This window comes from Eptesicus fuscus, unplaced genomic scaffold, assembly GCF_027574615.1.
Source record: "Eptesicus fuscus isolate TK198812 unplaced genomic scaffold, DD_ASM_mEF_20220401 scaffold_55, whole genome shotgun sequence".
Lineage (NCBI taxonomy): Eukaryota > Metazoa > Chordata > Mammalia > Chiroptera > Vespertilionidae > Eptesicus > Eptesicus fuscus.
In genome coordinates this window covers 55971-83360 of record NW_026557627.1, presented here as the reverse complement: position 1 = coordinate 83360, position 27390 = coordinate 55971, and the positions used below count along the sequence as shown (strand labels likewise).

The 27390-nt window shown below is 45.1% G+C and overlaps 1 pseudogene; it reads left to right on the top strand.

The window, feature by feature from the left end:
- The first annotated feature begins 17226 nt into the window (after nt 1-17226).
- Nucleotides 17227-25752, top strand: LOC103305075 (protein SET-like; annotated as a pseudogene).
- Nucleotides 25753-27390: the final 1638 nt, after the last annotated feature.

Sequence of the window (27390 nt, the reverse complement as noted above, 5' to 3'; positions counted from 1 at the left end):
GGATTGTGTCCTTACATCAGTAATTTCATATGCCAATTAGGGAGCACTGAAAAGGGGAGGAGGATTTGGTTTCAGGGATGCAGGTATGTATGGAAACATAAAAGTGCATGTTAAAAAATATGTTTTACCCTGGCTGGTGTTGTTCAGTGGTTCAGGATCAAGCTATGAACCAGGAGGTTACAGTTGGATTACTGTCAGGGCAAATACCCGGGTTGTAGCCATGTTACCCAGTGTAGGTCTTCAGGAGGCAACTTATCAATGATTCTCTCACATCATTGATGTTTCTCACTCTCTCTCCCTTCCTCTATGAAATAAAAAAAAACACATATCTATATCTATCTATCTATCATCTATCTATCTATCTATCTATCTATCTGCCTAATCGACCACAAGACCGGTTGCTATGATGCACAATGACCACCAGGGGGCAGATGCTCAATGCAGGAGCTGCCCCCTGGTGGTCAGTGAGCTCCCACACTGGGAGCACTGCTCAGCTGACCACCCTATCCCAGTGGCCCACTAGCCCCACGCAGCCACTCACTCCCTCAGTAGTCCTGCAGGTCCAATCCTGAGAATGGGCCAGGCCCGGATGGACAGACGTCGCTGGCAAGATCTTGAAAGTGCTGCAGGCCTCCTGGAAGTTGGCCCCGGGCACCATGGCCACATCCCCTGAAAGCAGCTGCCAGGTGTCTCCCAACAACCACTGTGAACATCAGCGGGACGGATCTGGATCCCGGCATAGCAATAGTGTCCCTGCGCCCACCAAGAGCCAATGATGTCTCGGCTCCCAACCATCCCCCTAGGGACAGGTGCCAGACACAGGGCTCCCAGCTGGCGAGTGCTGCTGCAGAGGAGCAAGCCTCTCCTGATCAGGACTGACTGGGTGTGAGCCCGCAGGAGGTACAGTGGAAGCTGGACAAGCGGGAGTGGCAGGCATGAGCAGCAGGAGGCTGCTTTGAACTGCAGGATTCAGCCCAATTCCCGCAGGCCATCCTGAGGGACGCCACCCATGCACGAATTCATACACTGGGCCTCTAGTTTTATATATATATATATATATATTATATACATATATACTATATATATATATCTTTATATATATATATAAAGTTTTATATATATTTATAGTTTTATATATATATTTAAAGTTATATATATATATATAAATTATATATATTAAAACTTGTTTTAAATCAATTACACATATATCAAAATTTAAAAAATCTTTAAAACTTACCCGTTTCCAATAATTCCGCTATTTAATTATGAATGTTCTAGAGCACATTCATTGCTACTGTATCAGTATGCTAAAAATCTATTTATATGAAAGGCTAAGCAACCGCCCAACGTCCTCACAGGTAGCTATGACCTGCAATGACCACCAGGCGGCAGACGCTCAACACAGGATCTGCCCAGTGAGTTGTGGTTACTTGACAGCAGTGGTTCACAGGTAATGTACACCAGAACCAGAGAGGAGGGAGCCTGATTCTGGGTTGTTTCACCCAAGAACTGCCCTCTTGAAATCAAAGACACCTCGGGGGATGTCGAAGAGCCTATTTCGGCCCAATATCCACAGGCCAGGCCCTCCTTTTGAAAGGGAGAGGGAGAGAAACAGCAATCATCTACCTCCTGCACGACCACTCCAGGGGATTCAGGAAGGCATGTGCCCTGCCCTGGAATCAAACCGGTGGCTGAGGGACCCCACCCATTACACAGATGCCCTTCAAGCCTCAGCAGCGCCGGCCAAGGAGGGACTGGGAGAGGTTGGCACTAGGGAGTGTGAGCCGGATCTCACCAAGTTCCGACCCACCAGACACTATCAGATTAATTTAATTTCAATGTGCATTCATCCATGTACCTGGTCAGAAGTAAAATATACTGATGTACTACTGAAATATCTTATGTCCATGTTCAATGCCATAATTTTGACAGTTTGAATGAGCTGAAATTGTCAACTACTGCTAACCTAGACTTCATTAATGTATTATTAAATGCTTAGACTTAAAGAACACTGGTGGAGGATGTTAACAATGCAGATTAAACTTTTAAGTGTATGGTACAAGTGGGCTATAAATAGTACATAGGGTAAAAATTGAGAAAAACTATGTTGTTTTTAGAATTCAAAAGCACGAATTCCATATGGCAAAGAAGTCACTAGAGTCATTGAGGAATGAATGAAATTCAAACATATGTCTTAGAGGCTGCACAATCCTCCTATTGGTTAGGATAATAAATTAACTTTAAAGTAGACAAAAATCCTGAGCAGACATTTTAACAAAGGACATAAAGACAATGTAAAGAAATGAATAAGAAATGATCACCATCAAACATTTTTACAGAAATGGAAAGAAAACAAAAGCACGTTAACAATACTCGCTAATAGAGCGAGTATTTAAAAAGATTAACCTTCACATGTGCTGGCAGGGTTGCAGAAAAATGGAATTTCCATTACTGCGGGTGTGTCGGGAGGCAAAGTGATTGACCATTTTTAGATGACAGTTCCCCAGGTGTTAAAATATAACACATTGACTGACACTGAAACAGTTTGGTAAGTAACACATACACCTGTAGAAAGAACTCAACCTAATAATAGACAAATATGCAAATTGACCATAACTCCAACACTCCAACAAGCCACACCCACCATCCAATCAGAGCGAGTATGCAAATTAACCTATCCAAGATGGCTACAGCCACAGAGAGCAAGGTTTCCTAGGTAACAGAGGAAGCCAAGCTTTCCACCTGCCCTTGCCAGGCCTAAGCCTCCACTCAAGCTACAAAGTTTCAATTATAGAAGGTAAACAAATTCAAACAGAAATGGCGTCAGAATAGAGCTTGAGAGAGCAGGCCAGGGTTGCCACCGGCAACAGGGGAAGCAAAGCTTTCTGCACACCCTAGCTGGGACCACCCGCTTAAAGCAACAAAGTTTCAATTATAACCCCAACACAAATGGCTGCTGCCGCGGAGTGACCCCCAGGCTTGGCTGCGCGCTCCAGGCTACAAAGGTTCAATTATGGAAGAAAAATAAATTCCAGATACCAGGGCCTCTGCTTGGGTTGCCAGGAGGCGTGGCCGGCCTTCAAACCACCACAGGCCTCTGGCTCAGGCCGCCCCATGCCCCAAGCAAACCCCACCCTGATCAGGGACACCCTTCAGGGCAAAGCAGCTGGACCCCACCACTGTACCAAGCCTCTATCCTACCCAATAAAATGGTAATATGTACATTACCATCACTCCACTATGCCCAGGATTGGGCCAGAGGGAGGCACAGGGGTCGGGACTTGGGGTGGCCGGGGTAGCCAATTGGGGCAGCGGCGGGGCGAGCTCAGCGTCTGCGCTATGGCTGTGCTGCGGGACAGAAGGGGCCTCTGGGGCAGTGAGCTCATGTCCCGCCGCGGACCATCAAAAGTGGGGGAGCTGGGTTCCTGTCTGCTCCTGCACCAGCACACAGGCACCTAGCTCCCCTGCAATCGAAAGTGAAAGCTTAGGAGCTGGGTGCCTGTACACTCCGGCACCAGGCCTTTTGGAAGCCTCCACCGAGCTGGAGACTTCTGAAAGGCCTGGTGCACCAGCAGACAGGCACCCAGCTCCACTGCGATCGAAAGCGAAAGCGTGTAGGGGACCCTACATGTGTATGATTCAATCATGCACTGGGCCTGTAGTTTTATTTATAAAACCCCAAACTTAGAAATCACTGAAACCACAGGCAGCTCAATAGCTAAAGTGGTTACCCACAGAATACAGTATTTCCTGGAAATAAATATTTACATAAACTTTAGTGTCGAATCTCAAAATATCTGTGTAGCACGAAGGAAGCCAGTGTTTCTTAAAGAGAATACACCTTTTAGTACCAATAAAATTATGAAAAATATGACTCTATTGTACAAGAAGGTAAATCAGTGCCTGCATGGAGGGCTGGGAGGCAGAAAGATTACAAAAGGACTTGAGGTAAATACAGTGTGTGACAAAGTAGGTTTAAAGTTTGCTGCTACTGAAAATACAATAATTATTAAAGAACACAAAATATAAACTCTACATGGCCACTGTGCCTCATTTTCTTTGGCGTGATCACATCAACGGAAAGCCACTGGTTTGATTCCAGGTCAGGGCACAGGTCCAGGTTGTGGGCTGGATCCCCAGAGTTGGGCATGCAGGAGGCAGCTGTTCAATGATTCTTTCATTGATCTCTCTCCCTTTCTCTCTCTATGAAATCATGTAAGTCTATCATAAAAAAAAAACTATTGCCATCAAATTCAATAGGAATGCTGACTACATACAAAAGACATCGTGGGACAGATTGCAGTGTTATCCTTCCTCTACCTTTGACTTCTTGCCTGTTGAGGTACTACATTATGTGAACACCCTAGAGGGGCCAGGGAATACACAATACCATTAGATTATTCTGCCAATGACGTCAGTTACACTGAACAGTTTTGGAGGTCCTGAGAATGTTTGCACATAAAGGCTACACAATCCACAGGCCACAGAACATCTGTGGCCTTATGTTCAGAAGAGGCACTTATCATCTAATTTCCTGCAGGCTTTCCCACTCACTATTGAAACAGTTTCTGTCCTCATTGTGGTTCCACCTCAGAGACTTAGAGCCTATGAAATGTCATGCTTACTGGCACATGTCTCCTTTGCAGTACATGGAGAAAAAAATTAAATGCATAAAGTTACGTGGTCTATCTTTTAAGGCCATGGGCCGCAGTAAGTAATAAGCCAATATTGGACAAAAAGTGATTTCCAGACATTATGTTGTCCCTTTCAAACCGCATACACTTTTGGATAAACACAATATCTATTCATCTCTACATGCTGAAAGATCACATTTGTGTTTGCAAATCATCTGTGGCAGTGAATAAAACCAAAATTAAAGGTACAAAGGTAAAAATACCTTTACAAAGATTCTAAACTAGAGCACAGGAGAACAAGGGGTTTGCAGGTTGGTGAATAAGAATCCCCCCACATTCATTTATCAAAACATAATATGAATACCACTATGTCCCTGAAAGAGGTGGCACTTCTTAGCTGAGAAGGGGTGCTCTGGATGAATCCTGGGTTAGGTCCATTTTCTCGTCACAGAAAAATGAATAAAGATACTGCCAAGAGCTGGGAGGAACCATAATTACTTTCAGCAGAAGTGAGAACGCAGAATACATTCCCGAGCACCCAGGGTGGTGACTGATGCACACTCCTCAGGTGAGTCGAGTTCTAGAGGTGAAATCTCTTCAGCGACAAAGAGACAGTGACATCATGTGGGTAGTAGGTCTGGGCATGTTAGCAAGTACAATGTAGTTCCTTCAAGTCTCACTTGTACCTCAAATTTATGAGGAATCTAACAGAGTGTATGTTCCCATAAAAGGGGTTTACATTCATGGAAAGGGTCTCATAGGGCCCCTTAAGTGTTCTTATAATAAGTGAGCAAAATAAACCATTCCCTGCACATTTACGGCTTTTCTCTCCAGTATGAACTCTGCGGTGTCTAGTGACATTACACCTTCGACTGAAATGCTTCCCACATTCACTACACTCATATGGCTTTTTTCCAGTGTGAACTCTGTGGTGTTTAGTGAGGTACACCTTCGACTGAAATGCTTCCCACATTCACTACACTTATATGGCTTTTCTCCAGTGTGAACTCTGTGGTGTTTAGTGAGGGAAGCCCTTTTCCTGAAATACTTCCCACAGTCACAACACTCATATGGCTTTTCTCCAGTGTGAAGTCTGTGGTGTATATTGAGGTTAGACCTTTGACTAAAGACTCCCCACATTTCACTGCACTCATATGGTTTTTCTCCAGTGTGAACTCTGTGGTGTTTAGTGAGGGCAGCCCTTTCAATGAAATACTTCCCACATTCACTACACACAAACGGCTTTTCTCCAGTGTGAACTCTGTGGTGCACTAGTGAGGGTAGACCTGTGACTGAAGGATTTCCCACATTCACTGCACTCATATGGCTTTTCGCCAGTGTGAAATTCTGTGGTGTACAGTTGAGGCTTGACCTTTGTCTGAAGGACTTCCCACATTCACCTACACACAAATGGCTTTTCTCCAGTGTGAAACTCTGTGGTGCATAATGAGGTTAGACCTTTGACTGAAGGACTCTCCCACAGTCACAGCATTTAAACTGCTTTTCCTCTAATGTGAACTTTGTTGTGTTTAATGAGAGCAGGGTTTTCACTGAAGACCTTCGCACAATCATTACTATCACTGGGCTTTTCTGCAGTGTGAACTCTCCCATGTTCTAGGTTGTTAAAGACTTTTCCTAAACACTTTCCCACATTTATTATACACATTAATCATATCTCCAGAGCAGAGACCTTTCTGATAAACAACTTTCTGTTTCAGGCATGGCAGCTGGTTCACATTCAACCCACTGGTGATGTCTTTTTCCCACGGAGACATTCTGTGAACTCTCATTGTTACTGTGTGGCTCCTCAGTGTTAAGAGAGACCTGGTACTGGAGAAGCCCTGAAGTGGCTGGGGAGTCTACCCAACCTCAGTACTAGCTTCAGGCACTCCAGAGAAGTAGAACCCAGCAAGTTGTCATGAGGGAAGCTCTCTCTATATCTTCTTTCCAGGGCTTTTCTCCACAGGCATCCTTCTGCTGCTGGTGAGGGTTTGCAATGAAACACAAGTCTTTCACACATGCATCACTTAAAGAACACATTCTTCTCAAGTATGCCACTTGTATCTCAGTCAGGTGCAAAATACCTTTTACACTGAGAAGCACGGCTTACAAAGATGGGCTCCTCTGGGTGGCTGCGGCTGTCTTGGAAGCCCTGACCTGAGAATCTGCTACCAGATACACTGTGCTCAGAATACGGCCTCCCCATCATCCATTTTATGCCAAGGACCTGAAAACAGAGGAATGATGAGGAAATGAATGTTGTCTGTGGTGACAGAGGGAAGTCCCATTATAAAACTCAGTTGCACATAATACACTTGGGTCTCATGCAATGGCTGAAAATAAAAGACCTGAAAGATGAACTAATAAGATGCACCTGTGAAGTTATTCACCACTGAAGATCACAAAACAAGAGAGATTTCAACAGAACTAGAGCAAAAACATGGCAAGCACCACATGAAAGAGAAGCGTACTTTCCAGCTCATTCTGCTACTAACAGCATTCAGTAGAACTTCACTACTGGTGTCATGGGCAAGCTGTGCGGAAGGTTGGTTACATGTCATTCCAAGTAAAATTAAATCAACAAGTAGGTTGTGTTTAAGGGTATTTAAGCATATGTGCTCCTTATAACACTTGCATAGGTCCATGTTGTAGTATACATGCAGAAAGAGATATGCAGAGTAATAGGTGATGTAAAAGGGACACAAAGGTGAAGACAGCCAAATCTAAGAAGTCACCAATGAAATGACAAGCTCAGCAAAGTGTCAAGTGTGGAAAAGAAAGGTATGATGAGGTGTGGCCACTGAAACCTGCACCATACACTGTTGTATAGGAGTAGGTCCTCCGTATAACCAGAACACCATCCCTTACATCAAACCTCCCCCAGTTGCCACTCAGACGGGCTAAGCCTCTTCTAGGACCATGCTGTACGTTCACCTGGAGAAACCCAGGGTTCTCCCTGCACTCCTCTTCTAGAAGTATGTATAAACTAAATATTCTGAGTATCAATGAAAAGACAACTGAGGTGAGCAGCCAACACTTGCCCATAGCATTAAGTTTGCAATAGTATCCAGGGTAGGTAATATTACAAACAATAATTGGAGGGTCTTACAATAACAGCCCCTGGTTCATGTATGTAAATTGAAAATAACTGACACAGGGTCTTTATCGACAGGAAAGGTGCAGAATTGGAAGCCACGGATCTGGATAGAGTCACACTGCGTGGAGTGGAAGAGTAGGAGGGACCCATTAAGTGTGTTCACTGAGACTGCTGACACACAGACACTTCCTGCAGTTTCTGAGGGCAACTGGTGTTAGAGAGATTTATGGAGTCTATTGCTCAGGGGCTCATTGCACAGCTCAACACTGGCAGCCACAGCCCATTTGACAAGACAGTGAGGGAAATGAGCTGAGCCCATGGTCTGGCTTTGAGAGAGAGAGAGTGATAAGTGTGGAAATAAATAAGAGTGGGCATCACCTCAGGACACTAGGAGAGATGTGAAGGTCTTACCTATGAATGATACAAGTGCAAACACCTTCCAGCATCACATCACTGTACAGACGTCTCTGAGCCTCATCAAGGATCTCCCACTCCCTCCTAGAGAAGGCAATGGCCACATCCTCAAAGTTCATATCCTGTCATAATGGGCACAGAACATCCCATGATAAAGATTCCCTCTTGAGATTCCAACTTTGCCATACTACCCACCCTGCACATGCACTATAGCTCCCTACTCCCCACATCAGAGAAGAAAGCAGCCCTTGGTCCCATTAAAGTCAATCTCTCTTGATATTCTTACTGATGCTGTGTCTTCCCACAACAATAAAGGCAGATGAACAGATACAAGTTACCTGTGCACTCATCCTCAAATAGGACTCACACTGCTCCCTTTCAATAATAGTTGGTGTCAGGAACTTAGGGTAGGAAGAGATGTAATGGGAATGTGATCGATTTGACTCTGGGTCTTGTCAGGAAATAGCCATGTTGTCCTCCAAATTGTCCCTCCAAGACACCAAACAACATAGTAAATGCCCATTGAACTCTCTGAATCCAATCCCAGTTTGCTGAGGCCATCACTCTGCATTACCTGCTGCCCATAGTTCTTCTTTTCCACCACTTGTCTCACACAGCTTCATTCCCAGAGGCACAACTTCACGGTAACACAAATGAGCCATGACAAGGACACGGTATTTTCTAATCAGTTTCTTTCCCCAAATTCTAGTTCACCACCTCTGTAATACATTCTCTCTCACCCTTCTCTCTTCTCCTTTCCCCATGCCAGTGGGGATTTTTCAAGTGCAGGTGAAAACTGATGTATCCTATCTCATTCCTAGTGTTCACTGGGTAAGCCCTCAACAGGAAATGGCAGGTGGCACATATATGGCCTCTAAGCTCTACACTTGTCATGTAGCATCACAGCAACCCATCTTGTTAGAAATTATCCTAAAATTCCCCATATCATATCATAAAGACACCATCAGAAATGGACTTCCTTTTCATTCATTTGCACGTCATTGTTAGTGTCCGGCCGCTTTGCTTTTAGTCCCAGGGACCTACACAGAGACATCATCTCCCGGTGTGATTGTGCAGCTTCAGCCCGGATCCCTACCTGCCACACTGACATAGATGGCACCTCCCATACTATTCTCTGGTCACTGTATGCTCTCCTCAGGAGAACCTTGCTACTGTAGGAGCGGTTATCGGGCTAAGCCGCGGACTGGACCTGTGCAAAGTCACAACAAGTCCCAAGCTTGGAAGGGCACAGTCCTATAAACATAATTAAGCTTGAACTGTGTAAACAGCTCCCGTAGATCTTTCCTGGGTAGCTATGGGCTTGGAGGGGCAGCAAGTGCTGCCAAAACAATGAAACTTTAGAGAACATTGTCAATGCCTTGTTTGTCCCTGACAAAAATAAAGCCTCAGCTTTGTAGTCTGTGAATCTGTTCTGATGGCCTCAGCTAGCACAGAAAGAACCACCTAAACCAGCTATTTCTCTTTGTCTATCCAATTCTCCGATCCTTCGACCACCTCCCTCAGGCTCGCTGAACCCTTAGGCTGTGGTGGGGCGGCACAATCTACTTGTCCTCACAGTCTCCAGTGCTGTACTGTGTTCAATGTGTGTGGACAGACTAGTAGTTTTTGAGTATAAAACATATATATTGATTCCAAATAGAGAGAAATTGGGATATATATATGTATATATATACCTAATATATATAGTATAGCTGCAAACACTAATTAAAAAAGTAATATGCTAATTCAACTTGGGAGACTTCTGGATAAAGTCTGGGGCTTGGCTGTCCTGGTAAACTACCCCAAAACGACCCTCAGTCCCTTTGCCCAGGGCTGCCACACACCCAGCGGGTCCCCTCACCCCGATCGTGGCATGGCAGCCTGCAAAATAGCCCTCAGACCCACATCCAGGCTGGAAATGCCCCCAATTGGGACCCTCAACTCTATGGGGGCATGGTTGGCCTGCATACTACTCCATTCCTCACGCCAGGCAGACAACGCTCCCAGTGGGGACTCTCACCATGATGGGGGCATGGCCAGCAAGCAAACTTCCCCAGGCCCCTTCCACCCAGGCACCACGCACCCACAAGGGGACCCCCACACCTGATCAGGATCCCTTCAGGGCCACCCAGCCGGCCCCCATCCTGTGCAATCAGACCTCTATCTATACTAACAAGACCAATCGGCATAGTATGCTAATAGACAGGGAGACATTCTGGACCTCCTTCAGGAAAAGCCATGGTTGCGGGAACAAGGCAGAGGCATGTTAGGGTGAACAGCCAGCGGTGTGGGCATTTTGGTGGTGATCAGGCCAGGAGAGGTGGGCATTTGAAGGGGGGATCAGGCAGGCAGGGTGTGGCCATTTGGAGGTCCAGGCCAGGAAGGGGGTAGTTTAGAGTGGCGAGCATAGCGGGACGACAGATGAGGGGCGATCAGGACAGCGGGCGTGGTGCAGTTGGCACTGAGCAGCAGGCTGGCATCAGAGTGGTTAGGGCACAGGCAGGTGAACGGTTCAGAGCCAGCGGTCCTGGATTGACAGAGGGGGTCTCGAATCCTGACATTCCCCCAAGGGGTCCCAGATTGGAGAGGGTGCAGGCCAGGCCTGAGGGACAACCCTAAACCTCAAAACCCTTGTAATGAAACTCATGTATGTGGTCCACTAATACACACACCGGCACACACTATCATTAATACACACAACACACACACACACTCACACACACACACACACACACACTGAGTGGGCAGATTATTCTGTCTCTGGACCACATAATAACAGGCACTCAGTGTAATATCCTACATAAGTAAAAGGCTAATATGAAATTGTCCCCTTGAACCTGGAGTTCAACCAGCAGGGCAGATCCAGCCACCGGCGATGTTCTCTCCCCCCCTGGCCAGGCTGGCCAGACCCCACCCATCACCCAATGCCGAATTTCATGCACCGGGCATCTAATACACACACACACACACAACACACACACACACACACACACACACACACAATATGAGTGGACAGATTAAATTATGCGTTCAGAGGTTATACATAATCTGGCCACTCAGTGTATATACTAATAATAAGAGTAATATTCTAATTCAACCTGGATACTTTCCGGATGTCCTTTTGGACAAAGGCAGAAATTTGGCTGGCCGCATAAACAAATCATCACCGGCCCGTCAGCCCCTTGCCCTGGGCTGACCACCCCCCCAGCAGTTACCCTCACCCAATTGGGGGCATGAGAAGGCCTGCAAACGCCCTTACCAGTCCTAGCCTAGGCCGGCCATGCCCCCCCATGTGAGACCCCTTATCCCGCTTGTGGCGTGGCTGCCTGCAAACTGCCCCAGTTTTCTCACCCATGTTGGTACACCCCAAGTTTGGGACGCACCACCCCAAGGGGGACACTGGCCGGCTTACAAACACCCTCCCAGACCCCTCACCCCAGGCCACCCCCGTTCCCAAGTGGACACCTACCCTGAACTAGGATACTCCCTTCAAGGGTAGACCACTGGCCCCATCACCCATGCACCAAGCCCATCTATCTAACAAAAAAACGGTAGTATGCTAATTAGACTAGGGAGACATTCCGAACATCCATGCAAATAAAGCCATGGTGGCGGGGCTAGAGGCAGTAGACGGTTTAGGGGTGATCAGCCACGAGGGCGGCATTTGCAGTTTGATCAGGCAGCGGGGGGGCTAGTTGGGCGGGGCGATTAGGCTGGCGGATGGGGGCAGTTGGGGAAACAGCTGGCAAGAGGATAGTTGGAGGCAATCATGTTGACAGGGGGGACGAGTTGGGAGACAAGCAGGCCAGGGGGGCAGTTGGGGCAACCAGAACATCTGGGGATGGAATTTGGGGGTGGCGCAGGCTGGTGGGGGGGGCAGTGGGGAGAATGGCCCAGGGAGGGCCAGTAGAATTGGCGAGAAGGCCACCGCGGAAGGATATTTGGGAGAAAACAGGTCAGCAAGCAGAGTGATAGGGGCAAGCAGTCAGGCAGGCAGTTGAGCGATTAGCCGCCAGTGGTTTCCTGGATTGCAAGAGGGATAACCTACTACTGCTGGTTTAGTACCTGATCCCACAGGGATCTCAGATCGGACGAGAGTGGCAGCCAGGCTGGAGGGACATACCCCCCTCCACCATGCAGGAAATTCAGTACTGGGCCAGTCGTATATATACACTGAGTGGCCAGGAAAAAAAGACTCTGAATGCATAATAATATGCGCCACTCAGTGTATTTCTATATAATAAAAGGTAATATGCAAATTGTCACCATCGACCAAGAGTTCAACCAGCAGCGCAGCTGGCCAAATGTGCCCCATGACCCATCCCCCTTGGTCAGGCTGCCAGATCCCACCCAAAACGAATTCATGCACCAGGTTTCCCTTATATAATATATACACACTGAGTGGCCAATTATTAGCATCTCAAGATTATAATAATCTGGGGGGGGTCCACTGTGTGTGTGTAGTATATGTGTGGAGAGAGAGAGAGAGAGAGAAAGAGAGAGGGGAAGAGTTCCTATTTTTTTGTTCGCCTTAATTTTATACATTCTTGTAACTGATATATAAATAAACTAATAGACTTCGCTTCCCGTCGGATATCTGTTCCTATGGGTGGCGACATAATGCAATTTTCGCTGTAAGTAAAAACCCACCTACACTAGGCACCTACGTTCTGCTCTACAAATTGCACACAACATACACAGCAGAAATGAAGTAAACCAGTAAAAAAAAAATTTAAAAAGAAAAATAACAATATCCTGACCTTCTACTTATAGAAAGTAAATAATAAAAAGCATAAAGCACATTACGTACAAATAAGGGGTAAATACTGGATTATCCTTTACTTTACTACTGGATTGTGACTTGCCACACTGGGGACATTGCAAAGTGGAAAAGACAGGCTTACACTAGGCTGCTGCGTGAGGAGGTTTGAGAGGTAGAACCTGCAGAAGTGTGCTGGAGATTCTTAGATCAGTGAGTCCAGGAGAGGCATAACCAGCAGAAGGTCTGGAGATCCTGGGTCAGGTAGTGCGGAGAGGCAGAACCTGCAGAAGGTGCTGGAGATACTGGTCAGGTGAGTCCGCAGAAGGCAGAATACTGCAGAAGGTGCTGGAGATACTGGGTCAGGTGAGTCCGAGAAGGAGATAAGTAGAGGGAACTGATCTTTTGCAGGCCTCTCCACCTTCCTTAACATAATGTTCGAGCTAGTTTGGAAGGATAACCTTCTTTCTTGGTCCTCCAAAACCTCCTTGTAACACCGCAGCTATCCATGACCCCTATAGGCAACTTAGGTACCCTGCACTGATGGGGTCCTGGAGCTCAAACCTTTCCAAACACCTCTATTCATGGCAAAGGCCCCTCGCTAATCTCTTGCTTGTCAAATCTCCTTGCTCTGGGTTGGTGTGTCTTCCTCCTTCAACTGACTGTTATCAGTTGAGATGGAGGTCCTCGGCCGAAGCTCCTCTCGCATGAAAGCCAGCAGCCTGGGACATCCTCAGCCTCCACCTCCAAATCAAGGCTGCTTACTCATCTTCAACAACATTCTTGATGACAACCTCACACTGAATACCTCAAAGGCCATGGAGAACGTTCACAAAAAAACTGGGACACAATTTTTTCCAAACACCATTCAAGTTCGTCTGCTACTTCATCCCAAGAATCCAAATATTTTTTATAGCAGCAAGAACATTGATAAGATTTCCAAAAGGTCATTGAGAGATCAACTCTTATTCTTCTCCATTGCCCTAGAAAGCCATTAGCAAATGTCCTTCGAGTAAGTAGGCCTTGAAAGAGGCAATGACACCTGCCCTAGGCGTAAAAGGGAGGTGGTGCTAGTGGAAGTAAAACACACCTGACATTTTGGGGTGGAAAGTCATTCAGAAAATCCGGCAGGGTGACAAGAGCACTGATCCAGCCACTAGCAACACCTAAAGGGCAGGCCCCCTAAGCACAGTAGTCCTCGACTCTGTGCACAAAATGGTTGGCTGAACCAGTCCTCCAATACGCTGAGTGTCACCCATGCTGCCTTTTTGTTAGATTTCCAGATGACCTGGTAGTAACCCCTTTCCATATGCCCTTCATTGCCCTTGATTCTCGGCCAGACACACCAAGTGGCAACAGCTTGAATTCACCAGCAGCATTAGCCCAATGAGCACACTCAATCTCTCCTTTGCAGGCTTTATGGCTTGAGCTGTCTTCTCCTCCTTGGCAATGTAACATCACGTGTAGGCATATGTTTCCCAGAACAAGCCAGTCCTCATGCACACTAAAACACTTGTTATCTCAGTAACCCCCCTTCCTAATGATTCTCAGCCAACGCACTAGGAAAATCACCTGCTGCTTTTGGCATCATCACTAGCACTTCCCCTGACAATTTTAAGATTATGCAAATTAGCATGAGCCTTAAATCCATAAACCAACCTTTGCTACCACAAACTCTTCACTTTCACTCTCTTTTTTCAAGGCCTCAAACAATCTTTAAGCCTCTCCTGAATCAACATCTGGCCTACCTGGGATAGCGCCATTGATGCTGCTCACCCAGCCAAAGCACTAAAAATCCTTATCCATCTCAATATTTTGGAGACCACAGCGCCTGCTCTGTAACCAACAGTTGATTTCATAGAGCATATCTTTCAACATTTCAATATATGGGTTTTTGATTGTCGATGGATGTCGAGACAGTTGTAAGACTTAGGCCCAGCAACGGCTGATGTTTGCAGGTGTGTCGCCCTTTTTCCGACGTCTTATTTAAGTCTCCTTTCACCTTCCATTGCAAGGGCTTTCCTTCTTTTTGTAGCACTTCCATCAGAAGAATCTGCCTTATGCTTAGGAGCAATAAGAAGGGCAAAAATTGTCCAAATAACAAGACAAACAAAAGAGAGCTAATGAAAGTCGCACAATTCCAAAACGGCTATAAAATGGCGACTGAATACGCAACTTCCTTGTAGTAAGCGCCACGTGTGGACTTTTCATCCACTCCAGTGGCCAACTTTGTTCCCCGGACCTGGTACAAACGCCTTACATTGAATGACAAACTTTTTTTTATATAAAGAATGGCAAATGGCATGTAAACCAGAAAACGACTATGTCGAGTCTGAAGTAACCCGAGGACTTCTGGATGGGAGAGGGAGAGGGGAGAGGGGGAGGGGGGAGGGGGAGAAGGGGGAGGGGGAGACATCTATTTTTTGTTCCATTATTTTATACATTCTTTGCATTAACTCTAGTAGTAATTTGATGTTACCAGGGTTGGAACTTGCAACCTTCCATTATTGAAAAATTATTCACTGACCCACTTAGCTGTTTGGGCATCATCAGACATATGTGAACATTTTAAGTAACAACCCAATAAAGTACGTGAGGATAGATAGCGACAAAAACATCATGATGACCTAGATCAGAGGGTCCTCAAACTACGGCCCACGGGCCACATGCGGCCCACAGAGGGACATTTATCTGGCACACTAGGTGTTTTTGCAGCCGCTGCGTGTCCTGCTTAGGCAGCCAACTTGTCAGTGTGCATAGGAATTTGTTTCACAGGTTTTTGTTTTTTTTTAAACTATAGTCTGGCCCTCCAACGGTCGATGACAGTAAACTGGCCCCCTATTTAAAAAAACGTTTAGAGGACCCATGACTTAGTTGGGGTGAAGGCTAGAATAGTCATTGAGATGGGGATATAAAAGTGTCTTATGTTTATCCAAGGAAAATATGTTAAAGAAAGCTATATCAATGTCAGACTGAATGATTGCATCAATATTTAGTCCGAGAATGAAGCACTGATAAAGGTCACTAGAACTTGTATTAGCATTGCAGGCATCAGGGAAACACGCAAAGTGTATTTTTTTTTTACTGTCCATTTTTAAATAAATTCTACTTAAATCAATCTTATAAAAGTTTTAATCTTGATGCTTCCCAATAATCAATAATTTTTACTGTTCTATTGTGAAAGTTTTTTCAACATATTTAGTCTACTAATAAGCATATTGACAAATAAAATATAATGAACGTTCTACTGAAATATATTATCATGTCCATGTTCAAAATCATCATTTGGCTGTTAGAACCTCAAAAGATGAGAGCATTTACACCAAAGGTTTACAACTTCCCCTAATCAGAACAACTCATATAGCTTTTCCATCCCAGTGTTAACTCTCTTGTGGATAAGGAGTGATTATTCGCAGGTAAAAGAAATTTCACATTCACTACACTCTAAGGTTTGCCACCACTGTGAACGCTCTGTATTGAGTGAAGTTACTCCATTGCCTAAAGACATCCTACAGTCACTACACTCTTATGGCTTTTCACCACTGTGAACTCTGTGGTGTGAATGAGGGTAAACTTGTGTGTAATGAAACTTCCCACAAGGTCATTATGCCCATGGCTTTTCTCCAGTGGTGAACTCTCCTGTAGATAAGGAGGTGATTATTGTGGGTAAAAGCTTCCCACATTCACTACACTACTAAGGTTTTCAACATGTAGAACTCCTGGTGGAGGAGTGATGGTACTGCTTTGATTGAAGGACATCCTGCAATCACGACACTTCACAATACAGCTTTTCTACAGTGTGACTTTGTTGTTGAATGAGTTTAGACCTCAGGATATGGACATCCCATGATCACTTACACCCTATATGGCTTTTCTAACAGTGTAAACTCTTCTATGATGAATGAGTTAAAGATTTCTCTGAAAGATTTCCCTCATTTTTTTGCACTTATAATTCACTTCATAAAGGTCAGGCTACTGAAGATCTCACAAACAAGAAAAGACCTCAAACGAAATGACACACACAGGCAAGCACCACATGGCAGAAAGCAGGATTGTCAGTTCATTCTTTCTGCTAACATGTTCAGCATGGTTATGTCCTGCAGGTGACATGGAAAGCTGTGCTGAATTATGATTATGTCTTATTGCAAGTATCTCTCTCTCTTTCTCCTATGTATATATCTCCTATCTCTATCTCTATATCAAGCTCATATCAATATATACATACACAAGTGTAATATGCAAAGTAACCCTCGGGAGTTTCAAGCAGGAGAACAATCGCTCGCCATGAAATGTGGCTGACCACCAGGGGATGGTGCCGGAACATGATAGTGACCATTGGCAGCAGCAGGGCGCTGAGGGTGCGAGGGAAGGAGGAGGCGGGCAGGCGTGGGGGGAACCATGCCGTGGCAGTACACGAGCAGTGAGGGATGGAGGAGGTGGGGAACAGGTAGTCCTGATTGGCCCTAATCGCTGGCCATGCCTAGGGCCCCCATGAACAAATTTCATGCGCCAGGCCTCTAGTATTCAATAAAATAGTAGCTGGTGTTAAGAACTATTTAAGCTTGTTATGTACACTCTCATAACACATGTACAGGTCAAGATAGAGATGACAGAGGCAATGCAGAGTAAGAGGTGATGCAAAAAGTCCACACAGGTGAAAGGTAATCAAAGGCCAGGAGGTCACAGGTGTGAAATGAGCAAGTCATCACATGTCAAGTAATGGCAGAGAAAAGGAAGAAATGTCCTGTTGCCCTGATACATTGTACCTAACACTGTTTGGAAAAGAGCATCTGCTTGGTAATGATCTAAACCCACCCTTATACCATATCTAGCCCACATGTGGAAACTCAACAGGGCCAGGCTTCTTCATGAGGACAATACTAGCATGGTCACCCAGTAAAAAAAATCTTGGTTCAGCTGCACATAATTCCTCTCTACAAGTAATGGTACAAACAGAAAAATTCCAAGTACTCATGAAAGAGTGACAGACTGGGCAGCCACCACTGGTCTAGAGCCATTTGGCTTGCATTCGTATTTTAAGGAAGATAATATTACACAACAAAAAACGGAAGTGTGATCTTTTAAGAACACTCAAGAAGGTTCATTTAAGTAAAGATCATAACCTGGCACAGGCTGTCACCCAAAGACATTGCCTAAGGAAAGCAGGTAGAAATAGAAAGCATGGATCTGACATATCACCCATGCCAGGGAGAGGAATAGCAGGTGGGACACATTAAGCTGTGTGAAAGACTCCTGACTCCCAGACACATCCTTGCCACTGTTTGAGGCCAATCATTGTTGAGGCCTTTGCTCAGGCTTCTCCACAAACCTCAACCATAGCACCACAGCCATCTGACAGGACATCTGGGGGATATGAGTATGAAGGCCCATGGGTCAGTCTGTAGAAAGAGTGACAGCCTACATCAGCAGGATAAAAAGGAAGAGAGAACAACAACCCAGGACACTGGGATAATGTGAAGGTCTTACTACTGATGATACAGTGCAAAACTTCCAGCATCAACATTGCAGTACAGAAGTCTCTGAGGATCACATATCCCGCATTCCTCCTGACAGAAGACAATGCCACATCCTCAAGGGTCATACTGTCATAATGGGGACAGCACAGCCCACAATCAGATTCACTCCTATGGTTCCAACTCTGTCATATGCCACCCTCCACAATCATCCTGCTCTCTCCCACACCACACACAGAGAAGTACCAGGGCTTCATCCCCATGAAATCACTGTCATGTTATATTTCTTACAAACATTATATCTTCTTCCCACAATAAAAGCAGTTGAGCAGATAGAAGAAAACTGATCTTTGGGATTCACATGTACACCACACTTCTCATGACAGTAGAGTGTGTTCAAGAACATAGGGCAGGAAGAGATGTCAGCCATAACAGGGAGTGTGATGATTTGATACTGTCTTATCAGGCAATACCTGTGTAGTTCCCTCAATTGTTCCTCAACAAAGACACCAAAATACATTGCATCAAACTTCACCTTTTACAACCACAAATCCCCAGAATGCAGAGGCCATAGCTTTGATTACCTGCTAGCACATTCGTTCCTTGAACAACACTTCTCCTCACCGTTTCTTTCCCAGAGGCACAACTTCAAAGTAACACAAATTTGCATTGCGAGGACAGGTTGTTTCTTCATCACCTTAATTTCAAATTTACACATCAACCATCTCCATAATCCATTTCTGTCTTACCCTTACTCCCCTTACCCATCTCCAGGGAAAGTTTCAAGCCTGTGGAACACGGATGTATACTCTCATTCCTACCAATCACTGTGTCACCCCCACTACCAAGGCCAGGTGGGTATATAAATGTCATCGCAAGCCCTAAACCTGGCAGGCCGCAAACCAAAACATCACCTTTCCCAGCATTATCCAAAAAATTACCCTTATTTGTCATCCCAGACTCCAGCAGAAATTGGAACTCTCCTTCTTTCACACTTATGTCAATGTCACGGTGCTCTGGCCATGAAGTCACAATCCTACTCCAAGTGGCTCATACACTCTTTCTGCCACACTCTCTCACACCTGCACTGCTACAGTCCCGCCCCTATAATCATCTCTCACCCTCTATACTTATTATTCCGCATTGTGTGTCCAAGAACTGCTTGCCAAATTCAAACGGATCAAGTACTGCCCAGACTCGACAGTCCACACTCATAGAGGCAGCTTTGGAGCCTGCTCTGAGGGCCTCTCTCCAGACTGTTTTTCCCTTAAATCTAACCTATTAAGACCCCACAGTCAATCTCAGATACTCACACCTCCTTTTCCCTGGTGCTGCAGGTTTCAGTGGGTCAGGACAGAAAGAACTCTGGCAAGCAGAGAGGCGTGGAGGACCCACCCGGCCTGAAAGGTACCTTGAAAAAGCCTCAGAAACCCCTACAACAGCTAGGACGCTGCCCCTCCTAGCCTCCTACTCACCACCATTGGGCAGAAGCCGAGTGAGTCCTGGAAGAAACTGAAGAGGTCAAAATGCCCCAGCCTGAGGAGAAAGCGGAAGTCCCCGCCATACACCAGATCATTACAGGAATGTCCTTTAAGCCTCCGCCTTCATGGCGCATTCCTTTCTGGGTAATGTAGTATTCTAAACGCTATAGGGGAGGGCTACATCCCAGCCAATGACTTTGTTGAATAAAGTTGATGTGTTCAGCAAGGGCCCTGGGAAGGACAAGTGATTGGGGCCAGAGGCCTGTTAACTGGAACAGACTGTAAAGACCTCCCAGGAGAGGTGTGTGGGGGGGACAGGGAGAGATGCCCCAAAGAATTAAATGCCACAGGCTGACAATGGGAGACATCATAATACTATCAACGATCAAAAAGAACATATTAAATTATTGAAAAATAATATAATAAGCCCAGCTGGTGTGGCTCAATGTGAGCACTGATCTATGATGCAGGATGCCCTGGTTCTATTTTTGGTTAGGAACATATAAATCGGAAAATTCCACCATGGTGGGGCCCAGAATTTGAGAGACATCTTCCTCTGGACCTGCCGTAATAAAAGTAACTCCAACACTTAAATGTAGCTTGGTTCCTCTCTCCTCCCTTTTCTGTAACAGTACTGCACTTCCTGAGCCCCCTCAGCCCTGAAGCAAGGGCCTTGCTTCTTCCGTCTCAATCAGAAGCGCAGGGGCAGGTGTTCGGCTCCTTTTATGGACCACGTCCCATCACCAGGGACGGATTTCAATTGCCCCTTAAGAGGAGCTCGCCTTGCTCAGGCTGCTGTTGTGGGTATAAGATTTCCGGGCGATGAAACAAAGAGATGATGGCTGGGTGCGCCGCTAGATTTGCTGAGAGTCTTTCAAAGACGCATGTTGTCCTACGCATAGCTTCTGCCACTGTTCTCTCCCCCAGTGCCTAAGACAACAGAAAAAAAGCCCATCCTGTTTCCAAAACATTCAGAGGCAAATGGAGCCCGAGGGGCCCCGCCCAGGACTCAGACCAGGGAAGCCAGGGAGCAGATCCGGTATTTACATGAAGGAATTCCAGAGTCCAGTTTCAGTTTCCTGATTGGCTGAAGGCTTGGATATTAGCAACAATGTGATCAGAAGCATTTTAAAAAGCAGTTTTGTGCCCACATAGGAGAAGACACTGAAGCAGATCAAAAGGTTCCCTCAGAAAGCGGGCCTGCCCCACTCGCTCCACCACTTCCAGTCCGTGGGGAATGCCTGGGAGCTGCTTTCTGGCAGCCGCCCTGTTGTCAGGAGCTGAGAGCCTCATCCCAAGGCGCAACGGTCCACAGCACAGAGCTTTGATGGTGACATACAGAACCGAACACTCAGATACAAACACACCGAGGAGACAGAAGTGGAAGGAATAAAGGAGTCCTGAATCCTGGAGAAGGAAAGCTGTTGTGTCCTGTTGCTGCAGCCCAAGTCAGCACAGAGAGCTGCAGAGTAACTCCACCAGTGGGTGTGAGGGCGCAGCGGCTCTGACAGTGATGGATTGCAAGTGCGAAGGAGCTGGAGAGAATAGAGGAAGGCAAGAGACGTTGGTGAGCAAACATATAGCAGCAAGGGTATGTGCAGAGGTGACGAGCGTCTTGACGACAACGGGAGACCTTGCTGTACAGAATTTGAACTGAGCGGCTGGTGGAGGTGTCATGTAAAAACACAGCTGAGCGTGCAAATTAGAGCTGCCTGGATTTGTGTGTGTGGATTGTCCCACCTTGGAAATGAAGAGTCCCTGAAAATGTAAGGAGCCACTGATTTCAGTCTGACAAGGGACAGTGAACTTCAGATTTATATGCGGGCAGCGAGGAACAACAGGCTAGGGTGTAGTCTAGCTCAGGAGTATGCTTCCTGGTCTGACCATGTGTCATTCAGTACTCACCCTTCTTGCTTAGCGTTTTCTTCTATGTGAGAAACAGCCTGTGTCACCAAAAATGTCAGGAGTCTGTTGTCTTTACAATATGTAGTATGGGAGAATTGAAAAGTGTTCCTCTGACATCGTTTTACTTCTGATTAATGAACACTAACAGGCTGGAGCTGCTTAGTCAATTTGTTGTATTTATTTGTCAAAGGAAAGTGAAATGCAGCAAAAAAAAAAAAAAGTATATACATATATGCATAGTCCACTGGACAATAGACAATAATTTGCTTAGTGCCTAGAAATGGTGGGGGCAAGGTAGAGGAAGGCAAAGGGGGTGAGGATCGGGAAAATTGGGTACAATTTGTAATAGAGCCAACAATACAAAAAGATAGTTTATCCTACATGGCATGGCTCACGTGATTGGCATTTACCCATGAAACAAGGAAAATCTCTACTTGGATTCCAAGTCATGGCACTTGGCATGGTTGGGGACTCCATCCCTGTAGCGGGCATGCAGGAGAGACTATCAATGATTCTCTCATCATTGATGTTTCTCAGTCTCACTCTCTTCTCTAAAAAATCAATAAAAAAAGAAGAGTTTTAAAATTGATTTGATTCAACAACACCAATTTGAGTGAAAGACCATCACGTTTCTGCTCCCAGGTCCTCTAAGCAAAACCATGCCTTGGTCTGTTGTGTAGAAGATGTCCCAGCACACCTGTGTTCAGGAACAGGAAGGCAGCCTGGAGCAGGTCGCCCTCACCTTGGTCCTGTAGTGTTAGATTCATTGTTCATGTTCAAAAAGATTTCACTGCACAAGTTCAGAAGATTTGAGGGTACATTAATTGGAGACTGGGGATAGTGAAAAAATGTAGGCCTTAGGATAGAACAGGAAGCAGCAGGCTCCTTGACTCTCTAGAAACATTTGGGAAATAAATTGAAGCCAAAGCGAGGCTCTGTAGCTCACTGGGCATTGACAGTAAAGGAGGCCTTGAGCGCAGATTCAGGGTTAGCCAGGACGAGCTGCCCTTGCTCATTGCTACCCTGGTTGCAGGTTGTGTGGGATACCACTGAAATCTTAGGAGAGCCGGGCATGCATGGTTCAGATGGTTGAGTAGGTTAACCTATGACCAGCAGGTCCACTAGATCAATGCCTGGTCAGGACACTGCTCCAGGTGTGTGGACTGGATTCATACTGTTGGTTGCATGCATGGAGGCAGCTATCAGTGATTCCTCATCTCATCTTTCATCTTTCTCTCTCCTTCTATTCCCCCTCTCTTCCGCCCTGAAATCAACTAAAAAATATAGGTTTTGTGAAATGTATATTTTCAAATCATTACACTTACAGAAAGTTTAAAAAATAATTAAACTTGCCACTTCCCATTATTTTACTATTATATCACTTGAATGTTTTCTGGAGTATATTTGTACCTAATGCATCAGCATGTTTGTAATAAAATATAATGATGTGCCACCCCACTGAAAAATCTCCTAGCAGGACCCATGTTCAGTGCCAACATTTTGCATTTTGAAAGTAATCATGATGAGAGATTTACCACCCAGGATAAATGGTGGAGAATGTTAGCAACATAGATTTAACTTAAAAGTGTATCATGCAAGTGGGCATTAAATTTGCATAAGATAAAATGTGAGAAAAACCAATTTTCCTTCCAGTATACAAAACATACTGTTAAAGTTCCAAAATGGAAGAGAAAACACAATTGAGTCCATAAGAATGGGTTAAGTAATAAGATGTCTTAGCTGCTGGAACTGCCCCCTATTGGTTAAATCCTAAATTCATTTTAAAAAATTGAAAAAGTGAGTGCTCAGTGTGCCTTTGAGCCGTGGCAACTTCCCATTGATCAGAATCCTAGGACTTGCCTCACAGCCATGATCCTGTAAGACAGTCTAGCTCCCACCCTCAAACTAACAACGAAACTGGCTACATCCCCCGAAATGCAGGAAAGAGCCAACCCACTGATAGGTGCTGAAGGGAGAAAAAGAACAGCAAGAAGGGATTGAATATATTGAGAAGTACAAAATGAAATAGACAACTTAATAAGAAGCCATTGAGAGAAGATTTTTGAAAGTAAGAACAGAAATAAAACGAACTCCATTACAGAGTAAATAAGATTGTTGTAGACTAATAAATTTGACAGTAAAATAGTAGTCGTTTTTCAGGCTAATTTAAATTGGCTAATTGAAGCAAGCGACATATCTAGAAAAATTAATAGTAACTGGACAAAAAACAGTTCCTAAAGTGTTTACTAAAACTTTTATTATGGTAGTTCATCTCATGATAAAATTTTCATAACAATAATGAACCTAAAGCAGTCATATTATAGTGTAATCAAAATTAAAATTTAAAAGCTTATCAAGTACTAGATTAAAAAATTTTTCAAAAGCCGTCCTAATATTTAATACAGAAAGGGGGATACGGAAGCAATATATCAATGTAAGGAAAAAAATATCCCGTAAGTAAATTACATCTAGAGAATTTGTACTTTAGAAAAATAATTGTAATGCTAAAGCAAAACACACATGAAAAAACACACATGTTCAAAACAAGCCAGAGGAAAATCATTTTGGCAAAAAATGAAAAAGGATCCCAAGTCAAATTTATAGGTAATATTCCTTTATTACTATTGTCGAGAATAAGTTTGTAAGTTTTCAGAAACACAACTGTCGAGACCATTGTGAAATCCGGCAACAGAGAAGAATCCGACAGGACTACTCCAGCATGAAGACCGGGAAAAGAAACAGTCCAGAGATGGAAAATGCTGATGTCGCCGTTGCCATACTGGAGCAGTCAGCAGCTGTGCGTCACTGCAGGTTGCCCAGGACCAAACCAGAGAGGGTCGGACCTGCATTACACCATTAGTCCACCATCCAGAACTGAAATATCATTGCTGACATGTGCTAAGGAATGTTTGACATTGAAATTGGGTCTCAAAAGAACTGTGGCCCAGAAAGAACTCACTACAGACCCGATGTCATTTGCCTTCTCAGCATAAACCATTATTGCTTGTCCTCATTTTCGGTTCTTACAAGCCGTATTTCTAGTACACATGATCTCACTCCATCTAGGGAAAATGATAAACATCGACTGAAGAACAAGAACAGAACCAGAACCAAGGAGGAATGGATCAGACTGTCCGGGCCTCAGAGGAAGTGTAGGGAGGGTGGGATATAGGGGAGAGATCAACTAAAGGACTGTGTGCATGCAATATGAGCCTAACTCAGTGGTTAAGGACAACAAGGGGGTGGGGCATGCGAGGGAGGGGTGTGGGGGATGGGAATGGGGGGATAGGACAAATTATGCGATACCTTAATCAATAAAGAAATTTAAAAAAAAAGAAAGAAATATAACAAACTCCGCCAACCGTTTTTTTCAGAAGAGGTCAGAATTGATTGCCAAAATCCCAAAGATTTGGGGGTAACAACATTTGTCAACCATCTACAAGTGTCTGCACTGCTTGGGGAAGAGAATGAAGAGGCGCTGCATTATTTGACAAGAGTTTAAGTGACAGAATTTGAAGATATTAAATCAGGTTACAGAAGATTTTTATTGTGATGAAATTCTTATTTCAAAAATAAAGTTCTCTCCAAAGAGTTTCATCAGAATGAGAGTGGTGATCCATCTTCAAAGTCCACTGAAATCAAATGGAAATCTGGAAAGGATTTGACAAAACGTTCAGTCAACACAGATAAAGCCGCAGGAAGAGAAAGCATGAGGAAGCAGAGTGCTTCTGTACCTGGTTTACTGACCATCTCTGATGCAGGTGCAGATGAGTTAGGGGAAGTCATCAAAGATGACATTTGGCCAAATCCTTTACAGTACTACTTGGTTCCTGACATGGATGAAGAAGAAGGGGAAAGGAGAAGATGATGATGATGATGAAGAGGAAGGGTTGGAAGATATTGATGAAGAAGGGATGAGGATGAAAGTGAAGAAGATGAAGATAATGATGAGGGGGAAGGAGAGGGAGAGGAAGGAGAAGATGACTAATGAACACTGATGGATTCCAACCTTTTTTAATTTTCTCCAGTCCCTGGAGCAAGTTGCAGTCTTTTTTTTTCCTCCCCCCCCCCCCCCCCTCTTGTGCTCAGTCCTCCTGATTTTGAGGTCTCTTTTTCTCTCCTTTACACCATGGTTATCACCTTATTTGGGGGATGGGGGGGGAGGGGGGAAGATTGGACCTGATCCCTTGAGCAATACAGTGGGGAAGAGAATCCTTTGCCCCTTTTCTGTTCAAGTAACAATGCAGCTCCTTACAAGTCCTCACTTGTACCTCAGATTTATGTAGGATCTAACAAGTGTGATTGTTCCCATAAAAGGGGTTTTACATTCACGGTAAAGGTCCTCATACAGGCCCTTAAGTGTTCTTATAATAAGTGAGAAAAATAAACCATTCCCCTGCACATTTATGGCTTTTCCTCCAGTATGACGTGGTGTATAGTGAGATTAGACCTCGATTGAAATGCTTACCACATTCACTCAACACAGAAATGGCTTTCCTCCGTTGTGAACTCTATGGTGTTTAGTGAGGGAAGCCCTTTCACTGAAATACTTCCCACATTCACTACACTCATCCATGGCTTTTCTCCATTGTGAACACTGTGTTGTAATACAGTGAGATGAAACCTGTGAGCTCCTAGTGACCTCCCATCTAGAGAGGGGACACCTTGCTGACCAGACACCCCTCACATTTCTCTTTGTCAAAGGTGTAGAGAGAAGCCAAAACCCCTCCACATTTTACTACATTATGCTAGTCACTTCTATAGAAGCAATTTTCAGTTATCCAACCTGGCCCCCCCCCCCCCCCCCCAAATATTTGGTAGTTTTTTTGTTTACCCCCTACCTTTATGCTGAGGGATTAGTGGCGCATACCCATAGGATATCACTCATCTTTCAACAAAGTCTTAGATCTCCCCGGGCTGGCATGGCTCAGGGTTTGAGCATCACCAACTGAACCAAGAGGTCATGGTTCGATTACCGAACAGGGCACATGCCCGGTTTACAGGCTCGATCCCCAGTGGGAAGTCGTACAATAGGCAGCCAATGATACTCTCTCATCAATGATGGTTCTCCTCCCCATTTACCTTTCCTTGCTGAAATACAATAATAAAAATAGATTTTTAAAAAGAAGAATGGGACAACGGAACGGGCAGAGACAGAGAGGCAGAGAGCCAGAGGGAGTGGTTCCCGCACCTGGTGGGATGCTTTTATCGCATCAGCATCTTCCTCTGCAGCATCTGCAGGATGTTGGCCAACTGCTGGTGATAGTCTAGAGCCGCCTGGATAACCAGGGCCCACTGGGCCACTTCCTCTACTTGCAGGGAAGCGGATGTTTACCCCTGAGGCGGGACATGAGCCCAGGGACCAGGCCTTGCAGAGGAAGCCCCTCCGCCAGGCTCATTTAATGTCACAGGAGATGGTGAGCATCCACGCAGGTGCAGGTGTATAGAGCTAGCGATGCCGTCCGCGCATGTGCTCATGGATTCTGATTGTAAATGTGCTTTCACTCAATCAAATGCTGACTATCCCACAGAGAAGGATATTCTCGGGAGATTTTCCTTTATGCTATAAAATTCATCGATCTGAGAGTGTCGGCCTGCTGACCAAAGGGTCCCGGGTTCAATTCCA